The 18,122-nt window shown below is 37.2% G+C and overlaps 1 pseudogene; it reads left to right on the top strand.

Moving 5' to 3' along the window:
* Nucleotides 1-603: 603 nt before the first annotated feature.
* The window catches only part of LOC149261282 (low affinity inorganic phosphate transporter 1-like), a 44,067-nt pseudogene continuing 26,548 nt past the window's right edge, over nt 604-18,122 (top strand).

Genomic DNA, 18,122 nt, shown 5'->3' with positions numbered 1-18,122 from the left:
ATATAAAAAAAAAAAAACAAAAAATAATACAAAAGAAAACAAATTTCAAATATTGAAAAAGAATAAAAACAATAAAATAATAACAAGTAATAAAACATAAAATAAAAAACAAAAAATATGACAAAAAAAATCAAATATAAAAAATATATAAAAGAGACAAAAAAAAACTATAAAATGTAAAAAAGAAATCAAATTTTACTCGTAAAAAAATAAAAATAAAATAAAATATTAAAAAAAATTAAAAAAAATTGAATATTAAAATGAAACATTATAATATAAATCATTTAAATAATAATAATAATAATAATAAATAAGAAAACAGAGAAAAAAGGCCCTGGGTTAGCAAGTGCCGATTTCGGGAATCGACCACTGCCACCCTAGGGCCTGTTGGGTCGTGGGGGTGGGCAGGGAGCGAGCTCCCTCAGCTCCCTCCCTGCCCATCCCTGGGGCCCAGCAAGCCCGGGGTGGCAGGGGCTAATTAACAATTTACTATGTCTCTTTGTCAATAGTAAATATTTTCAAAGGAAAACTTGGAAGCATGGCTAAAAAACAACTTTACGTGTTAAACATCTTGTGCATATTTTCAGAGGAAAGCTTGGAAGCATGGATAAAAAACAGCTTTACGTGGTAAACGTCTTGGACTTGGCAAGAACACAATGGTACCACTATACTGCAATTATTATTGCAGGTATGGGCTTCTTCACGGATGCCTATGATTTTTTCTGCATCACCACCATTACGAGTCTATTGGGGAGGATTTATTACTTTGATGGAAAGAATCTCGGTGCTCTGCCTCCAAATGTCACAACTGCGGTAATCGCATTGGCCTTATGTGGAACACTTGCAGGGAAAGTTTTCTTTGGTTGGATGGGCGACAAACTGGGACGAAACAAAATCTATGAAATAATGCTTATCCTCATGGTCATTACTTCCATCGCATCCGGTCTTTCTTCTGGCAAGACAATCAAAGCAGTAATGGCTCTTCTCTACTTTTTCAGATTCTGGCTTGGCTTCGGCATCGGCGGAGGTTATCCTTTATCCGCCACCATTATGTCTGAGTATGAAAACAAGAGAACCCGAGGGGCCTTCATGGAGATTGTGTTTGCTATGCAAGGCTTTGGGATTCTAGCCGGGGGTACCATCTCTCTTATCGTGTCTGCTAGATTCCTAAGCAAGTATTACCGCGCATACAAGAGCGATCCTCCGGGTCTAGCCATTACCCAAGATGATTATGTATGGCGGATAATACTAACGTTCGGGGCCCTACCCCCTGCATTGACGTACTATTGGCGAATGAAAATGCCCCAAATAGCTCGGTACACAACACTCATCGCAAAGGACCAAGAAAAAGCTGTCGCTGACATGTCGAAGATTCTTGACCTGGATATCTGCAAGGACTGGACGGAAGTTTGGTTTATTTTCCAAAGAGTTTGCAAGGTGACACGGTTGGCATCTACTGGGTACAGTAAGCACATGGTTTTTCTTCGACATCGCATTCTACAGCCAAACTCTATTCCAAAAGGACATCTTCAGGGTCGTGGGACGGATTGCCCTTCCCCAAACAATGAACACCATTGAACAAGTCTATAAAATAGCAAAAGTGAAGTTGATTATTGCTCTGTGCTCGACAGTCCCCGACTACTAGTTCACAGTCACCTTGATCAACGACATCGGAAGAAAAAAATTTAGCTGATGGGATTTGTTTTCATGACAGTCTTCATGTTCGCGCTTGCTATTCCATACTACCATTGGCAAGGTAGTACCCCATGTACCAACACATTTTGTCGCGACACTTCTTCTTTTCAAACTTTGATCCAAATGCCACTACATTCATTGTTCCAGCGGAAATCTTCTCGGCAAGGCTTCATTCAACATGCCACAGCATATCGACAGCAACAGGCAAAGCCGGAGCCAATAAATTTTGTGTTTTTATTTTTTTGCAATATTTGAAAATTTATTTTCTTGTATTATTTTTGTGTGTGTGTGTGTGTGTTTTTTTTGTTTTTTGTTTTGTTTTGTTTTGTTTTTTTTTTTTCTAGTTTTTAATTTTTACAAGTTAATTTTGTTTATGTTTTTTTACTTTTTTATTGTTTTTCTTTTCTTTTATTTTTTAAGGTTTTTTAGTCATAATTTTTTTTCCATATAATGTCATGTTTGAAATATTTTGAAAACTTACATTTTTTTTTTAGTCATAATCTTTGGTTTTAATTCCATGGTTGAAAAATTGTCAATATTTTACTGTTTTTCTAAGTCATGAATATTTTATCTTTAATGCTATGATTGAAAACAATTATAAGTAATTTTTTTAAAGTTCATGCTTGAAAATTGTTGGAAATTTAAATATTTTCAGAGTCATGGTATTTCATTTTTAACGTCATTATTAAAAATTGTTGAAAATTAACCTTGAAAAAGAAGATGTTATTCCAACATCAACATTTTTTTTTTGTTGGTGTTTTTTGCACACAAAAATTTGGTTTTTACTGCCATTTTTTAAAAATGTTGAAAAAGTACCACATAAAAAAATAATGTTATTCCACCATCAACACTTTTCGTTTTCAACCTGTTTTTTCATGTTTTTTGGGGGTTTTTGGGCTAGAGTACCCGTTTTGAGGTAATAGTTCTCGTTTGATCGGTAGCTATGTTTAAGAGGGACAACTCGGCAGGAGGACCTTTCAAACTTTGAGCCTAAGAATGATGGCGCAAGTGTTAATGACCACTTAGAGTTTTTGAGCTTTAGAAAAATAATTTTCGCAGATAGTAAGGTTATTCCAGCGTAACAATGCATCTAAGAGGCTAATTCCATGGATTTATAGAATTCTATGCTTAGGGAAAAAGGATTTTCTTTAAAAGGAGCGCACATTTTTTGCAATGTGAGGATAGGGTCTCAAATGAGACAAATTCTCTTGAATTTTGAAGTGCGTAGCCCTTGACAAGAAGAATTGGCAAACATATTTAGCCTGCAACTCTAATTTGCAAGGTTTGTGCTCAAAATTTACAAAATTTGGCAGTTGGAAGGTTATAGGTGTGTGGTTTGGGTTGACTATTAATAGTGGAACTTACCAGAAATGGACCCCTTGTATGATTTTATACTACTTAACACATGACACGTGTGGGGATCTATTTGGAAGGAAGAGTTTAATGTCATCATGCTATTGTCATCAGGATATAGGGCCATTCACATGTTGAGTTGATTGTGCATGGTGACTATAATTTTTGGGGTTGACGTGTCATGCAGTTAGGTGGATGCTAAATGGCGACATGAGTGGCTAATTGGGCCTACGGTGCATCCATGTGGAGGGTGACTAGGTAGGTGGCTGGATTGAAAGCATGGAAGGTACAATGTGCAGTGGTGGCAAATGGGTTGCCCACATGGGGGACACACAAAAGTACTTCGTAGCATCAAGCTTCTCACCTTTGAAACTCACAGAGTGGTATGGAGCATGTGAGGAGGTGTTGGTTTGAGGGGGCTTGACCCAGGTTCAGAGTGTGCTAAGTACCAAAAAAACCCTCAACTACTGGCCCTTTCGGCAATGACCTGCAACATATCGCAATCTCACCCGAAGCAGTTATGGGAGGTTGCAGAACCAGGTTTCTACAGGCGAAGGGATATCAATGTAGTGGCGTCGTGTATTTACTTCTACTTTATATTGATCTTATAACTTCACGTACATAAATAAATTCACGTAAATGATTAATTTAATAGATTCACATTAAATCCATAAACTCTAAAAAATAACAATATATGTTACAGTTCCTCGCATAATTCAGTGAAAAGAATGCATAACCAGATACATAACAATAGGAAATAAACACATAAAGAGATGCAACACTTTGCCAAAACTTTCTTTTTTATTAAAAGGATCTTCAATTACATGCACTTCCCTGACCTGCACACCCAGCTGCAGGTGGTCTGCGCACTCAGCTGCAAACTCTTCTAGGCCTCCGCACATTCAGCTACGTAGCCTTCCCCAAAACTACAGAGAAAACAAGGCTCAATCACTTATGATCTTCTATTATGTTCTACCTCTATGATATCGTTTACAAAGTATTATATCTCCTTAAATACATTTCATCTTTACAAAAACCATGGTCCACATGCTATGGATCCACAAAACAAGGACTAATACTTGATACCCATTACAAAATAAGGGCTTTGTCCCATCCCCAAAGCCCTAAAACATCGCTCAATGAATATATCTTTTCGAGCTCCGCTCGGTCCACTCCTTCCTCTGCAGGTTATTTCACCCAAAAATTGGACCAAGTTGGGCCATGCCCAACAGGCCCCCAACACTCACCTGTGACTCGTCCCAATTCACTTAGCTTCAGCACCCTTGATCTTTGCTGCAATCGCGTTGTACACTTCATTGTACTATTGGATTGTTTCTGCCATCAGTTTTTGTTCCTGGCGCACCTCCTTAAGCAAAGCTTCTGCAGTGGGGCCAACAATATTTTATAGTAATTTTGCTTCCCTTTTCTTCAATTCCTTCAGCCTCTTGTCCACTGCCTGCGAAAGTTGTAGGGCTTCCTGAGTCCTCACCTACAAGATCTGTGCTTTCCTTCGAAGCTCATTGATTTATGCCTGGAGGTTCTTTCCTTTAGTAATGTTGGCAAGCCTCTGCAAGACTGGTAAGGTTTTCACAACTACCAGGATCTCATCACGCCACTTCTGCTTGGCCTACGCTTCCTCCTCAATCTTCAAGATGTTTGGATCCTCTTGCAGTGAGGTCCAAATATCCATCGTATCGTCGAGAAGTTTTCCACAATCTTCCACTGTATTAGATATGCCTTTCAATGCTACACCGAGGTCCCTTTTTCTCTGCTCCTGAACCTCTGGTGGTGTCACTTGCTGCAACCTTATTCACAAATCTGATACCTATACTTCATATTCAAATTTCAACTTAGCCACAGTTTCCTTTGAGTCCTTGATCGCGAGGGCGAGCTTTGCGACCTTTTCTGTTTGTGCTTCATCCTCACAGACGTGCATATCTGGAACTGTGCTGCAAGTCTCAACAATGGCCTTGTCCATCTATTCTCGTTGTTGCTTCCTCTCTATCCTCGACCAATTGCTCCAGTTCCTTCTTCATCAATGCTTTTTCTGACTCCTCCTTTGATTTTAACAACGACAAACATTGCTCTTGTTCCTGCAATTATGCGGTGATACCCTAGTGAAATTCATGCAACACTTGGTGGGGTAGCGCAACAACATACATCTGGACATTGCACCATGCTTTGGATCACTCTTTTTCTGCTACTGCTTCAAACTTCAGTGCCTCAACTGGCACGTGGAACATCCTAACTCCGAAAGTTGTTTCCAGTCTTTGTTCTAGTTACAACGGTTGAGTTACCTACTCTGGTAACCTCACTGCTTGTGGCAACGCCTTTAGCTCCACGATGCCCTACTGCACCTTAGCCAGATCGCTTTGTAGTGATCATCAATCTTGTTCCATGTTTTTGTGTTGATCTCTTGGATCTTTTCCACTATCTCATTGATGTCCCCATCAGTGAGGGCAAGAGACACCGCTCCCTTACCCTTATCTGACTTTTTCTTCTTTCTTGGTCTCATTTTTACGACAAAAGATGAGTCTTCTGATACCCCCACATCACTGAGGTGTTCTTCGTGTTCCTGTCCTCACCCTGTTTCCTTAGTTTCTTCATCAACATATTTTCTACTTGTACTCACACCCTGCGAGATACCCTTTTCTGTTCTAACTGCTCCAACCGCTCCAGTGGGTGGAGTCATCCATTCTTCTAGACATTCTTGCACTACCGCAAGGAGATCATCTTCTGTTACCAAGTATGGCAATGGATGCCATGTCTCCATTGAGTCCTTCATCGCTTTCATATACGCCTTGTGAAAGTTTGCCTTAAACTCTGCGATATGACAGTACTATTTATACAAGCTCGATGATAGTCTTGGATACTGACTGTTTGGTCAATTTAGTGCCCTAAATTGCTCTACATAAATTATCAATCCAGATATCGTAAACTGATGAAGTTTAGTGCATTGTTTGTGCTAGATAGCCCTTCTTAGTTTGGTGTTTTTGTGTTTTATGTTGTTTTGGGGGATTTCTGGTCTTTTAATCCCTAAATATTTACAATGTAATTATCAAAAACTTAAATATAACTTTTGTAAGGACTACTCAAAATCTAAAAAATGAAAACAGCGCTGAGAAAGACTTGGAAGCAAAGCTTAAGCAAGAAATGAAAACAAAGTTTCTATTCCTGTTTTACCATTATTTCCAAATCATGAATTAAGAACTAAAAGTGAAATTTGCAACTGATGCCTAACTAATTACATAAATAAAACTAAATGAAATACTTAGTTACTCTGCCTCTCAATTTTGGGAGAAAGTCTCCTTGGGATGAAATTTGAGGAATTATGTACTTCATTAATCTAAGAGAAAGCAAATACAAAGATGCAACAAAGACTCATTGCATAAATGAAATGTTCAACCACTTAGTTTAGGATGAATTATCAACTTGAAGGGTTTTTTCAGAAACATTCATTAACACCATGAGTCAGTAAACTAAAAATAAAATGGCAAAGACAGTAAATGGCACTGATCAGTGTAATTGAGAATTTAAACTAGCAAAATAGTGAATGAAGTAAACTAAATTACATTACTAAGTTTCATCTTCTAACTACTGATAAAAACTAGAAAGAGATCAAGCAAATGGAAGCTACTCTAAATTATGAACACTGTTAATAAGAAAATGATGGAAATTGCGTTATAAACATTGTCAGTAAGAAAATGACTATAAACACTGTGAAAGAAAATGATGAATTTACAGTTAACAAGAAGAAGAAAAATAAAATGAAATGAAACCTTTTTTAGTGCAGGGGCCCTCTGCAACTGATTAGGCTACGCTTGCTCAATCAACTCCAAGGAAACTCTTTCAGATTCTCATAAAACATGCAGTCTTCATATTAAAAACAGGGGCACAAAATTCCCAGAAATTACAGAGTTCATAACTTGATTTCAGAATAAAACTATCACTATCACCTCCCTCTTATACGGTCCTTTACACAGGTATTTATAAGAAAAACCATGTAACTGTTTGTAGAGAAAAACATGCTACAATCAAACACGTAGAAGATAGATATGCAGAATTTCTTCCTCGGCTGCTAGAGACATAAATCCAAGACATGGTCGTTGTTGGATTCAGTTGTACAAGTGGCTGCTGGAGTTCGTAGGTACAGGTAGTTGTTTTGGATAACACTTCCCATCACTGTGAAACATGTTAATTACCACTAAACAGAGTCCTGTTACCTTCAGTGTCTGCATTTGACTTCTCCATTGACTGTAGTCTTATGCTATCTTCTTTGTCGACTTGGGCTAAGTGAATAGGACAGGGTCCATGTCGCGATGATTTCCAAGCTGCCCATGTAGCTAGTTTCTTCTTCTGACACGTGGAACATGTTAAAGCATGAAGGTAGTTGTGGAACAACCGATTAGATGCAGAATAGGCTTCGTTCCGTAGCTAATATACAAAAATTTATTCAAACAACAAAACATAAAAGCATAACATGTAAATCACTAAATGTCCTCCTTAAGACAATATATATTGGTCATTGGTGATGATAATGCATCTTTCTTAATGGCAGAAGTGTCTTCAGACACGTAATTTTATTAATCAGAAAAAAATAATTACATAATTTGATTTTGCAAGAGTTTACACCCGAACAACACAAACACTCTTGCAATGAGCTATTTATAAGCTCCATGTCCTAACTACCTCTAATTATGGATCACTTATTAAATAACAAGTGTCCATTTACAATAAATGCTATTCAAACCACCTAGCTAACTAATCTCCTAAAATAGAGCCTAAGATACAACACATTTGGAGAGTCATATCTAGTTACAACAATATGCTAATTCTAAAAGTCTCCATTAAATAATTAAACATTCTAGAATAATAATTATTAATTTAATATCTTAAATTAATAATTATTTTATTCTAATTGTATAACCTATGATAAAATTGTATTTTTGGATCATCTAACATTCCCCCCTATGATCCAAAGATACATTACAACAGATACCAAGTTCATCCCTGAACTTAGTAAATTTTATTCTGCCAAGCGGTTTCGTGAAAATGTCGGAGATCTGATCTTCGGAAGGACAATAAACTGGTTTGAGGACATCTTTGGTAATGAGAGACCTGATATGATGATACTTGGTGTCCACATGCTTTGTCTTTGAATGAAATACTGGGTTCTTGGCAAGTTTGATGGCTTACTGGCTGTCAACGAATAATGATGTAGCTTCTGCCTGAGAAATGCCCAAGTCCTGCAAAATTCGGCGCAACCAAACAATTTCACATGCTGCTTCCCATGCTGAAATGTACTTTGCTTCTGCTGAAGAAGTGGCCACTGTAGCTTGTTTCTTACAACTCCAAGATACTGTTTCTGACCCCATATTCATTAAATAACCTGATGTTGATGCTCGATCATCAATACTCCCAACAAAGTCGGCACCAAAATATCCACCAAGTACAAAATTTTTAGTCTTTGTGTGAAGAAGACCAAAATCTTTTGTTACTTGGATATATCGAAGAACTCTTTTGGCTGCATTTCAGTGGCTGTCTCGTGGTTCCTGCATAAAACGTGAAAGAATACTGACTACATAAGATAGATCAGGACGAGTATTTGTCAAATAAATCAAGCTTCCAATAAACTGTCTGTAAGTTGTATTGTCCACCTTTTCCCCCCTTCAAATTTTGAAAGTTTCAAGTTTTGCTCCATGGGGGTAAGAACGGGCTTGCAATCTTGCATGCCAAATCGCTGAAGAACCTCTGCTGCATACTTACTCTGAGAAATGAAAATATGATGTGGACATTGGAAGACTTCAACTCCAAGATAGTAGTGAAGTAATCCCAAATCTGTCATCTTAAAATTTGCTTGTAACTCCTTTTTCACCTGTGCAATATGATCATCATGGTTGCCAATAATGATCAAATCATCTACATACATAACAAGAATTACCAGATATTTTCCCTGTTGTCGCACATACAAAGTATCATAAAATTCACTTCGTTGAAAACCAACTTTCTTAAGGTAGTCATCCATCTTTGCATACCAAGCTCGGGGAGCTTGTTTTAATCCATATAAAGCCTTAATCAATTTGCAGACTTTATGTTCTTGTCCTTCAATTTCAAAACCTGGCGATTGGGTCATATACACCTCCTCCTGTAAATCTCCATTGAGAAAAGCTTTTTCACATCCATTTGATGAACTTTCCTTCCTTTCTGAGCGGCCAATGCAAGTGTTAATCGGATGGTGTTCCATTTAGCTGTAGGAGAAAAAGTTTCCTCATAATCAATGCCTTCCTACTACGCAAAACCTTTTGCGACAAGTTGTGCTTTATACTTTTCAAGTTCTCCCTTTTGATTATACTTAATTCTGTAAACCCATTTGCATCCTATGGGTTTAAAATTTGCTAGACAATCAACAAGTTTCCAAGTGTTGTTATCAATTACTGCTTGATATTATTCAACCATATCCTGTTGCCATTCTTTATGTTTTACTGCTTCTTTGTATGTGGAAGGTTCAGTAGAATCATTTGCTATCAAGGCAAAATTGCCTTCACTTCTATGTGCCCTTCTGGTGTCTGTTTTATTCTTTTCATCAGGTTTTACATCTTTCAAAAGTTGAACTGCCCATTTCGGAAGTTGGTGCTCACTTGTTTGCGCTTCTGTAAAGTCTCCATCATTGTAAATAGGATTAATATAAACTGATGTTCGTCGTTCAGGTGAAGAATGTGGAGAATCGCTGTCAAAAGAACTGCTGCTGCTTGGAGATGCGGATGAACTGCTAGAAGACCCAGATGATGTTGTTGATGTAGATGGACTGGATGACTCATCTTCAGAGGAAGGAAAATCAAGTTCATACCAATTTGGTGAATTTGGTTGACTTTGCATTTTTCCATTTCTTTTACTTCCCTTAGTTTCTAACTTGTGAAGAAGATTTTCAATTTCTTCAGCACTTTTACTCTCAGTTTCATAAAAAATGACATCCCTGCTCACAATGAATTTTCCATTGGTCAAAAGATGATACCCTTTCTTCTCATCAGAATAGCCAATCATTATGCATTTTAAACTTCTTGAGTCAAGCTTAGTTCGTTTTTCTTTCGGAACTAAGGCATAACAAACTGACCCAAAAACTCTAAGATGTTTAACTCGAGGTTTGAAACCAAACCAAGCTTCATAAGGTGTGATTCTATCTAAAGAAGCAGTTGGAGATCTGTTTCTTAAGTAGACAGTTGTATGTATTGCTTCTGCCCAATATGTTGGACTTAACCTCTTGAAAGTTAACATGGATCTCGCCATTCCTAACAAGGTGCGATTCATTCTTTCGACTACTCCATTTTGCTGTGGAGTGTAAACATTTGTAAGATGTCGTCTTATGCCATTTTCACTGCAATAAGTTTTGAATTCATTTGAAGTGAATTCTCCCCCATTATCTGTCCTGAGAGTACCTATCTTTTCTTTGACTTCATTTTCAACAAGTTGGCGAAAAATTTTAAATTTATCAAATGCTTCTGACTTGTTCTTCAAAAAGTAAACCCAAGTCATTCTGCTGAAATCATCAATGAATAGTAAGAAATATTTTCATCCACCAAAGTAAGTTTGTAGTGGTCCACAAACATCACTGTGAACTAGTTGTAGCCGCCTGTTTGCACGCCATGAACTTGTTGGAAAACTTTCTCGACTTTGTTTGCCATAAATGCAAGCTTCACATTTTGCATTTTCCCTTTTGAATGTGGGAAGTCCTTTAACCATTCCTTGTTTCTGCAATTGAGAAAGACTCTCAAAATTCAAATGTCCATATCTTACATGCCATAGTCTTATAGGTGAAATACCTGTAGTCACTGCCCCTGCAAAATCAGAATGCCTTGGAATAACTGTCCCTTTCATTCGTAACAGTTTTCCACCTTCATAACCTGTCATGACTGTTTTCAAGTTCTGTTTCACTGAATTAATCTTCACTAAACCATCTTCCATAATCACCTGATGTCCTACTTGTCGAATCACGACTAAAGAGAGCAAATTTTTCTTAAAACTGGGTACATACCATACATTGGAAATCATTTTTTCTCCAATTCCAGGGAGAAAAACTTTTACTACTCCTTTTCCATAAGGAGTATGTTTTGTATCATCAGCAAGAAAAATGGAATTAAGTTGGAAATCTTGAAAATTCCAGAAAAAATCATGTCGACAAGTCATGTGCTGAGTTGCCCCGGAATCCAAGATCCAGGCATCTTCATAGTCACTTCTAAGATGGGATGAAAGTTATGATGCTGGTGAGGAAGTAAAAACATATTCTGAGTTATCATCATCTTGATCATTTGCAAATTGCGCTGAATGCTGCTGAAAATTGGGAATTTTATTAAGTGAAGTTCGACAATCTTCAGCATAATGGCCAACTTTGTTACATCTTCAACACACAATTTGACTTAAGACTCTTCCTCTTCTTGAAGATTGTCCTCTGCCTATGCTTTGACTTCTATTTTGAGATTGTCCTCTACCTTGATTATTATATCCTTGTCCTTGAAAATTGCCTCTTCCTTGGTTGTTTCCTCTACCTTGAAAATTATTCCTTCCTCCTGTGTTAAAATTGTTTCCTCTGCTTTGGCTTCGACCTCGATTATTGTTAAGAAATTCACTACATAACATAAATAAATAGTGAGAGGAATAAATATAAAATTTACCTGAAATAACCATAAACACATAAATACACATTTTTATCTAGGAAAACCCCAAATCCGGGGAAAAACCCAATCATAATGAAATTTCATTATCCTTGGCCAAAACCCTGGCCAATCCGGCCAAGTGAGCCTTCACCGCTCACCTCCATGCCTTTTCATTACAATGAATTCCTTCCAGCCTTTTATAGGCTCCATTACATATAATACCACGGGCATAATACCATGGGTGCACAATACCATGTGCCCCAAAACCATCACTGTTTACCCTGGTCAACTTTTGACTCTATCCCGAGTCAAGTTTACCTAACAATTCCCCCCTTAAACTTGACTTGGGGTTCCTTGACTAACTCCAGCCAAACTTGCTAAGTGAGCTAATCCTGCTCACTCTAGTTCTTACCCCCCTTAGAGTTTTTACCCCGGGTATTGTTAACCCGACATCCCCCCTTTCACCTAGGTCTAACCCAGAATTTACCGGTGATCACCCAAGGGTACACATGCCTTACCAGGTCTTAAAGTAGTATGCCCATTTACATGCAATAATTTTGACTTCATTAATTTTTTTTTTCGTTTCTTGTTGCTGCGATTCTGATCCATCCTCTCTCAATTTGATTTTCTCAAAAACTTCTATCAAACCACTCCAACTGCGAGCCTGATAGAAGCTTGTAGATTCCAACAATAGTGGCCTGACGTAGCAAAAAATGAACAATTTTTGAAGCTGCATGAACCCTGAATAATTCGTCAAAATGTTCCAAATCGTAAATATCCCAAATGCACTGCGATCCCTGGCGGTTATGGCACTATCTTCCGCATATTCTCCTCGAGGTTCTTCCACGTACGGTTGTTCCACCATTATTTTCCAAACCCAGATCTGGAAAAACGCTGCATTAATCTCATCAAGAACTATAAACCCCTGGAATCAAAGAATCCCTTTGAAGCCAATATCTGGCTCCGATACCAATTGTTAAGAAATTCACTACATAACATAAATAAATACTGAGAGGAATAAATATAAAATTTACCAGCAATAACCATAAACACATAAATACACATGTTTATCCAGGAAAACCCAAAATCCGGGGAAAAACCCAATCATAATGAAATTTCATTATCCTTGGCCAAAACCCTGGCCAATCCGGCCAAGTGAGCCTTCACCGCTCACCTCCATGCCTTTTCATTACAATTAATTCCTTCCAGCCTTTTGTAGGCTCCATTACATATAATACCACGGGCATAATACCATGGGTGCACAATACCATGTGCCCCAAAACCATCAATGTTTACCCTGGTCAACTTTTGACTCTATCCCGAGTCAAGTTTACCTAACAATTATGTGCTGCTTGATTCTGATTCCATCTGCCTCTGCCTCGATAACTGTCTGCTGATGATTTACTACTGCTGGCCTCTGTGAGAAAAACATCTTCACCATCTTTCTTCTTCTTCCCAAAAGTTTTATCATGTTGACTGAACATTTCACAAAGATCATCAAACTTTAGTTTCTCTAATTTCCCAGTTACTTGTAGAGTCTCTAAAAAATGTGTGTAGGAAGAAGGAAGTCCAGCAATTACAATTGTGACCATAAAGCTATCATCAATTGCGGGAAAACCAGCATTAATAATTTCCTGCCTAATATTCTTAAGTCTTGAGATATATTCAAGAATATCACCGCCTTCAGTTAATTTTTGTTGCAACAATTTTAATTGTAGATCAACTTTCTTTGATTCAGGCTGAGTATCAAATAGGTCTTTAAAAGTTTTCAAGGCAGACCATGCATCTATAGCATTTTCTATATGGACATACATTTCATCATTCACAGACGATTTAATAAGAGCTAAGGCTTTAGCATTCTTGATTTCCCATTTTGCTAGTGCAGCTGCATCTGTGGGTTTATTCGGCTTAACATCTCCATCACATATTCCCTGCCATAATTCATTGTAAATGAGTGTGCTTTCGATGAGACGATGCCATGTTTTATAAGATTTGGTGCCTTCAAGTTTGTCGGAATCAGAAAACAAATTAATCAACTTAGACATTGTAGCGTTAAGACTTCACACCACGAATCAAGCTCCAAAAAACTCAAGATGCGCAACACAATAGCAACACACGACGCAAAAAACATGATCTATCGGGGCTTGGCCTTGACCCTCGAATAGTCGTCAAAACAGGAGAAAATTGACTGAGCTTTGCACTTGGCTCTAGTCAATATCTCAAATTTTTACAAGGCAACTTTCAAAATTTGACTTTTACAATGGTGCTTTTGCACAATCTGGTAAAAAAAAGTTACCCCCCCTCAAAGTAAAATTACTTTGAGTTACACTTATCTCCTTCAAAAAATTACAAAAAAAAACTCCTTATTGCTCCAAAAAATTACAATCACCTTATTGCTCCACAAATATTACAATTAAAATCCAAAAATTTACAAATCCCCTTATTACTCCTCAAACAATAAATTAAAAAAACTCCATATCTCTCCAAAATACAATATTAAAAAACCTTATCGCTCTGCTTCTTCACTTTACAATTTAACTTTAAACTTTCTTTTGTTTAACACCATACCACTCATGACAAAATCGGCTATTTTATGTTGATACATCAAATAAACTATCGTTGAGAAGCGCAAATAAAGCTTGAACAGGGGAAGGTAAAAAAAAATCAAGACAACAACTTAGAGATCCGCTGCTTCAGCCAAACACCGCATATTGCATGAAGATAAAAATTCAGCACGCCTAAAAGGCCACAGCACCGAAGAACGTCGATCAGCTTCCGATCTATGAACATCGATCACACTTCTGGTTTTTTTATTCTTTTTGTTAAAATGTAATGGACCACATCTCCAGTGATTTCATGTACAAACCGCAGGAATTTGTTGCTTTTGCTTTTATGTACCGAATAATTTGAAACGTTCTGGAAAATTTTGCAAATAATGCTGAAGTTTACCTTGTCAAAGCAGATAAAACATCTAAAGATTTCACTTCCAGTTTCAAAAGATTCTGTTCGTCGCGGGTTCCAGGGACATTCTGCCAAAATTCCTTTGTCAATCTGACGATTTTGACCATAGAATATAAAAAACCGCTTCGCCTGTCAATTTGTGAGCTTGACTGTGCATGAAAACGTTTTCTCCTTTTTATGTTGGATGCCAACAACACAATTTTTCTGCCCGATCATAGTGCCGAGATGAGTTCGCCAACAACCATCGCTGAATTGGGAAGTGTTCTAGAAAAAGCTGCAAAGTTTTAGAATTCGCAAAGGGACACAACAGTTATTGAATCAGCGTTGCCAACAGATTTTTATGACCCAAGAATACTTGGAGCTGATGATGCCAATGTACTATGGTTCCAACTGCTAGATGAAAACTCTGATTTTGAGATTGCCTGAGATCATTACACAGGCGATCCACACAATCTATCCAGTGACGCCAACGGAGGTTTCAACTTTGCTCGATCCAGCAATAAAAATATTAAGATTTATGATGGAAAAAACACAAAAAAATACCCCACAATTCACAATTCCTCGCGTGGCAGATTGTGTTCAAACAACAAACTTAAGAAACCAGTGAGGAATAAATACTTGTGTAGCAGAAATTTTTACATTGATTTTCAGATTAAAAAAAATCTAAAATCTATATATATATATATATATATATATATATATATATATATATATATATATATATATTCATTTGAACATAAAACTGGAAAAATTCATACCAATCATTTGCTGATCAATTCAAGGGAGTCTTCCACAAACTTGTAGAGCTGGAATCTCCTCTTCATATCCACTGCAACGTTACTGGAGCTCTGATACCACAATAATGGCAGAAGTTTCCTCAGACACGTAATTTTATTAATCAGAAAAAAATAATTACATAATTTGATTTTGCAAGAGTTTACACCCGAACAACACAAACACTCTTGCAATGAGCTATTTATAAGCTCCATGCCCTAACTACCTCTAATTATGGATCACTTATTACATAACAAGTGTCCATTTACAATAAATGCTATTCAAACCAACTAGCTAACTAATCTCCTAAAATAGAGCCTAAGATACGACACATTTGGAGAGTCATATCTAGTTACAACAATATGCTAATTCTAAAAGTCTCCATTAAATAATTAAAACCCAATTGAAAGGTGAGGTTTCTCTTCCATGTTTCTCTTTTGGAAATGGATGCAAGTACAAATAAGTGTGACCTATGACCCATGTTATACTACAACATCCAAACTCTGTTTGGTTTATCACATGGATAAAATGTAATTTGGGCCTCCAAGTTGGAAAATAATTTATGCATTTGGAGATACCTCCTTGTCCCCAACAAACAAGTGTCAAATTCCTCACCCTTCTTATGCTCATAATTGAAGGTGGGAGACTTAATATTCCTAAGATCTACTTGCAAGTCATTCAATTCAAATATCCTTCTTTGATGTTTCACTATTGATATTCTTGGGTTACTTACATAATTTAAAGAAACATAACCCTCTCGGTTGAATGACTAGATGAGTGGTCTTAATGCCTACTAGAACTCTTAGAATGCCTTGACTTTCTAGCATATTCTCTCTTGAAGTTAGAGTTGTGTTCCTTTGCCAGCCTTGTATTAGATCCCCTATCTATCTATCTTTGAAAATGATTTAAGATTTCTAAAATATGAATATCAATGGGGTCTTTCTCCTTTTGGGCCCCAAGTAACCTTTCATTATCAACCTTATGGTTGAGTTACTCCATTTTGAGACTCCTTATGGCTTCCACTGGGTCTATAATATCTGACTTTCCCTTCCATGTCAATTTGATTCTATCGTAGCATTACCCATGTTGACATTCATTCCTTGACTCCCTCTTCATGGCTATAGGACCTTTGAGTATCTTTCATATTCTTGATACTCATGTTAAATCTACACCTATAAGTCATTGGAGGCCTTCTTTTAATTTCCTAAGAAAGTGTGTTATTTGATTTGGGATTCTAGGTTACTATGTACATTATCTTCATCTCTAGACTTAATTTACCTATTAGTGTCCCAATTCTAAGTTATGGTTTGTGGAATTTTGGGCAACTTTTGGCCAATTTTCCCTTAGTCTTCTACATCCCATTTTTTTCTAAATTTCCTAAGAATTTATATACCTAGATTTCAAATATAACTCTATGATTATGCTATTTTATCCAAGAGGTTTCCATTGAATACTTCTATATCCTAATTTTAGTTCTAGTTAGGGAATTGTGCCTCCTGGAAGTAAATTGGTGTCTGATGTTAGAAAATTATATATTATAGAGCAATGGAACACATAAAATATATTGCAGAAATATAAACACAGAAAACACATAAAACAAGAGAGACTTAGATATACTTGGTTCACCCAATTTGGGCTATGTCCACGGAGAAACAACCAGTCATTCCTTTTATATTATCCAGCAAACTGAAGAGATACAACCTACAAAAAATCTGTTGTAATTCCCTCTTCATTCTCACACAATCTCCTCTCTCTTTCTCGCTCAGAATATAGATCTACATAGACGCAATACAATTGCCTCGTATATAGCGAGGGGTTGCTTTCTAGGGAAGAAAGACCCTAAATTAAACATAACTTCTACCACCAGATCTCCGCCTAATGAACGGCCCAGATTAACTATGAAATTATAACATTTGAAAAGGAAATTTTACATTTATTTTTTGCTTTGGGGGTATTGCCCTGATACCCCACCAAGGGGGGGCTCCAAATAATCATCGTCTCCCGCCCTGGACCCCCCTGGCAGTGTACTTTTTACGGGTGGCATTGCCGCCACATTACAAAATGGCATCCAATGCAACGATACCTCTGAATAAGGAAGATAATTAGGCTCCACACCCAACAATCTCCCACTTGGAGACTAATTATAGTAACTCCACCGCTGCTTCATTTCCTGGACAATGAATTCACTTTGGATCTGGCTATTTCTCATCTTCTTCATCATACTTGAAGACCAATTGAAACTGAGCAGAATCTCAGTTTCTCCCTGGTTACAACTTTTGTTAACATATTTACAAGGTTCTGGCTAGCGCGTATATTTTCCAGCTTCAACTTTCCATCTTCCAACACTGACCGTATGAAATGGTACTTGAGTTGTATATGTTTAGTCTTGGAATGAAATGCAGAGTTCTTTTCAAGATGTATGGAACTCTGGCTGTCACTGTATAGCCTGCCGAACTCCTGCTTCTTACCCAATTCAATCAGAAACCTTTGTAACCAAATCATTTCTTTACTAGCCTCTATAGAAGCAACATACTCTACTTCTGTTGTTGAGAGTGCAACAAAACTTTGCAGTTTTGAAACCCAACTGACATTTGTTCCACCTATAGTAAACACATACCCTATTGTGCTCCTCCTATTATCTATATCACCAGCCATATTTGCATCAACATATCCCTGTAGAGCAATGTTTGA

Source organism: Pinus tabuliformis, chromosome 6 (assembly GCF_031772625.1).
Source record: "Pinus tabuliformis cultivar Carrire ecotype Pingquan chromosome 6, CPIR1, whole genome shotgun sequence".
NCBI classification, from domain to species: Eukaryota; Viridiplantae; Streptophyta; class Pinopsida; order Pinales; family Pinaceae; genus Pinus; species Pinus tabuliformis.
Note: the sequence above shows the minus strand (reverse complement) of the source record. Positions and strands in the feature narration are given on the sequence as shown.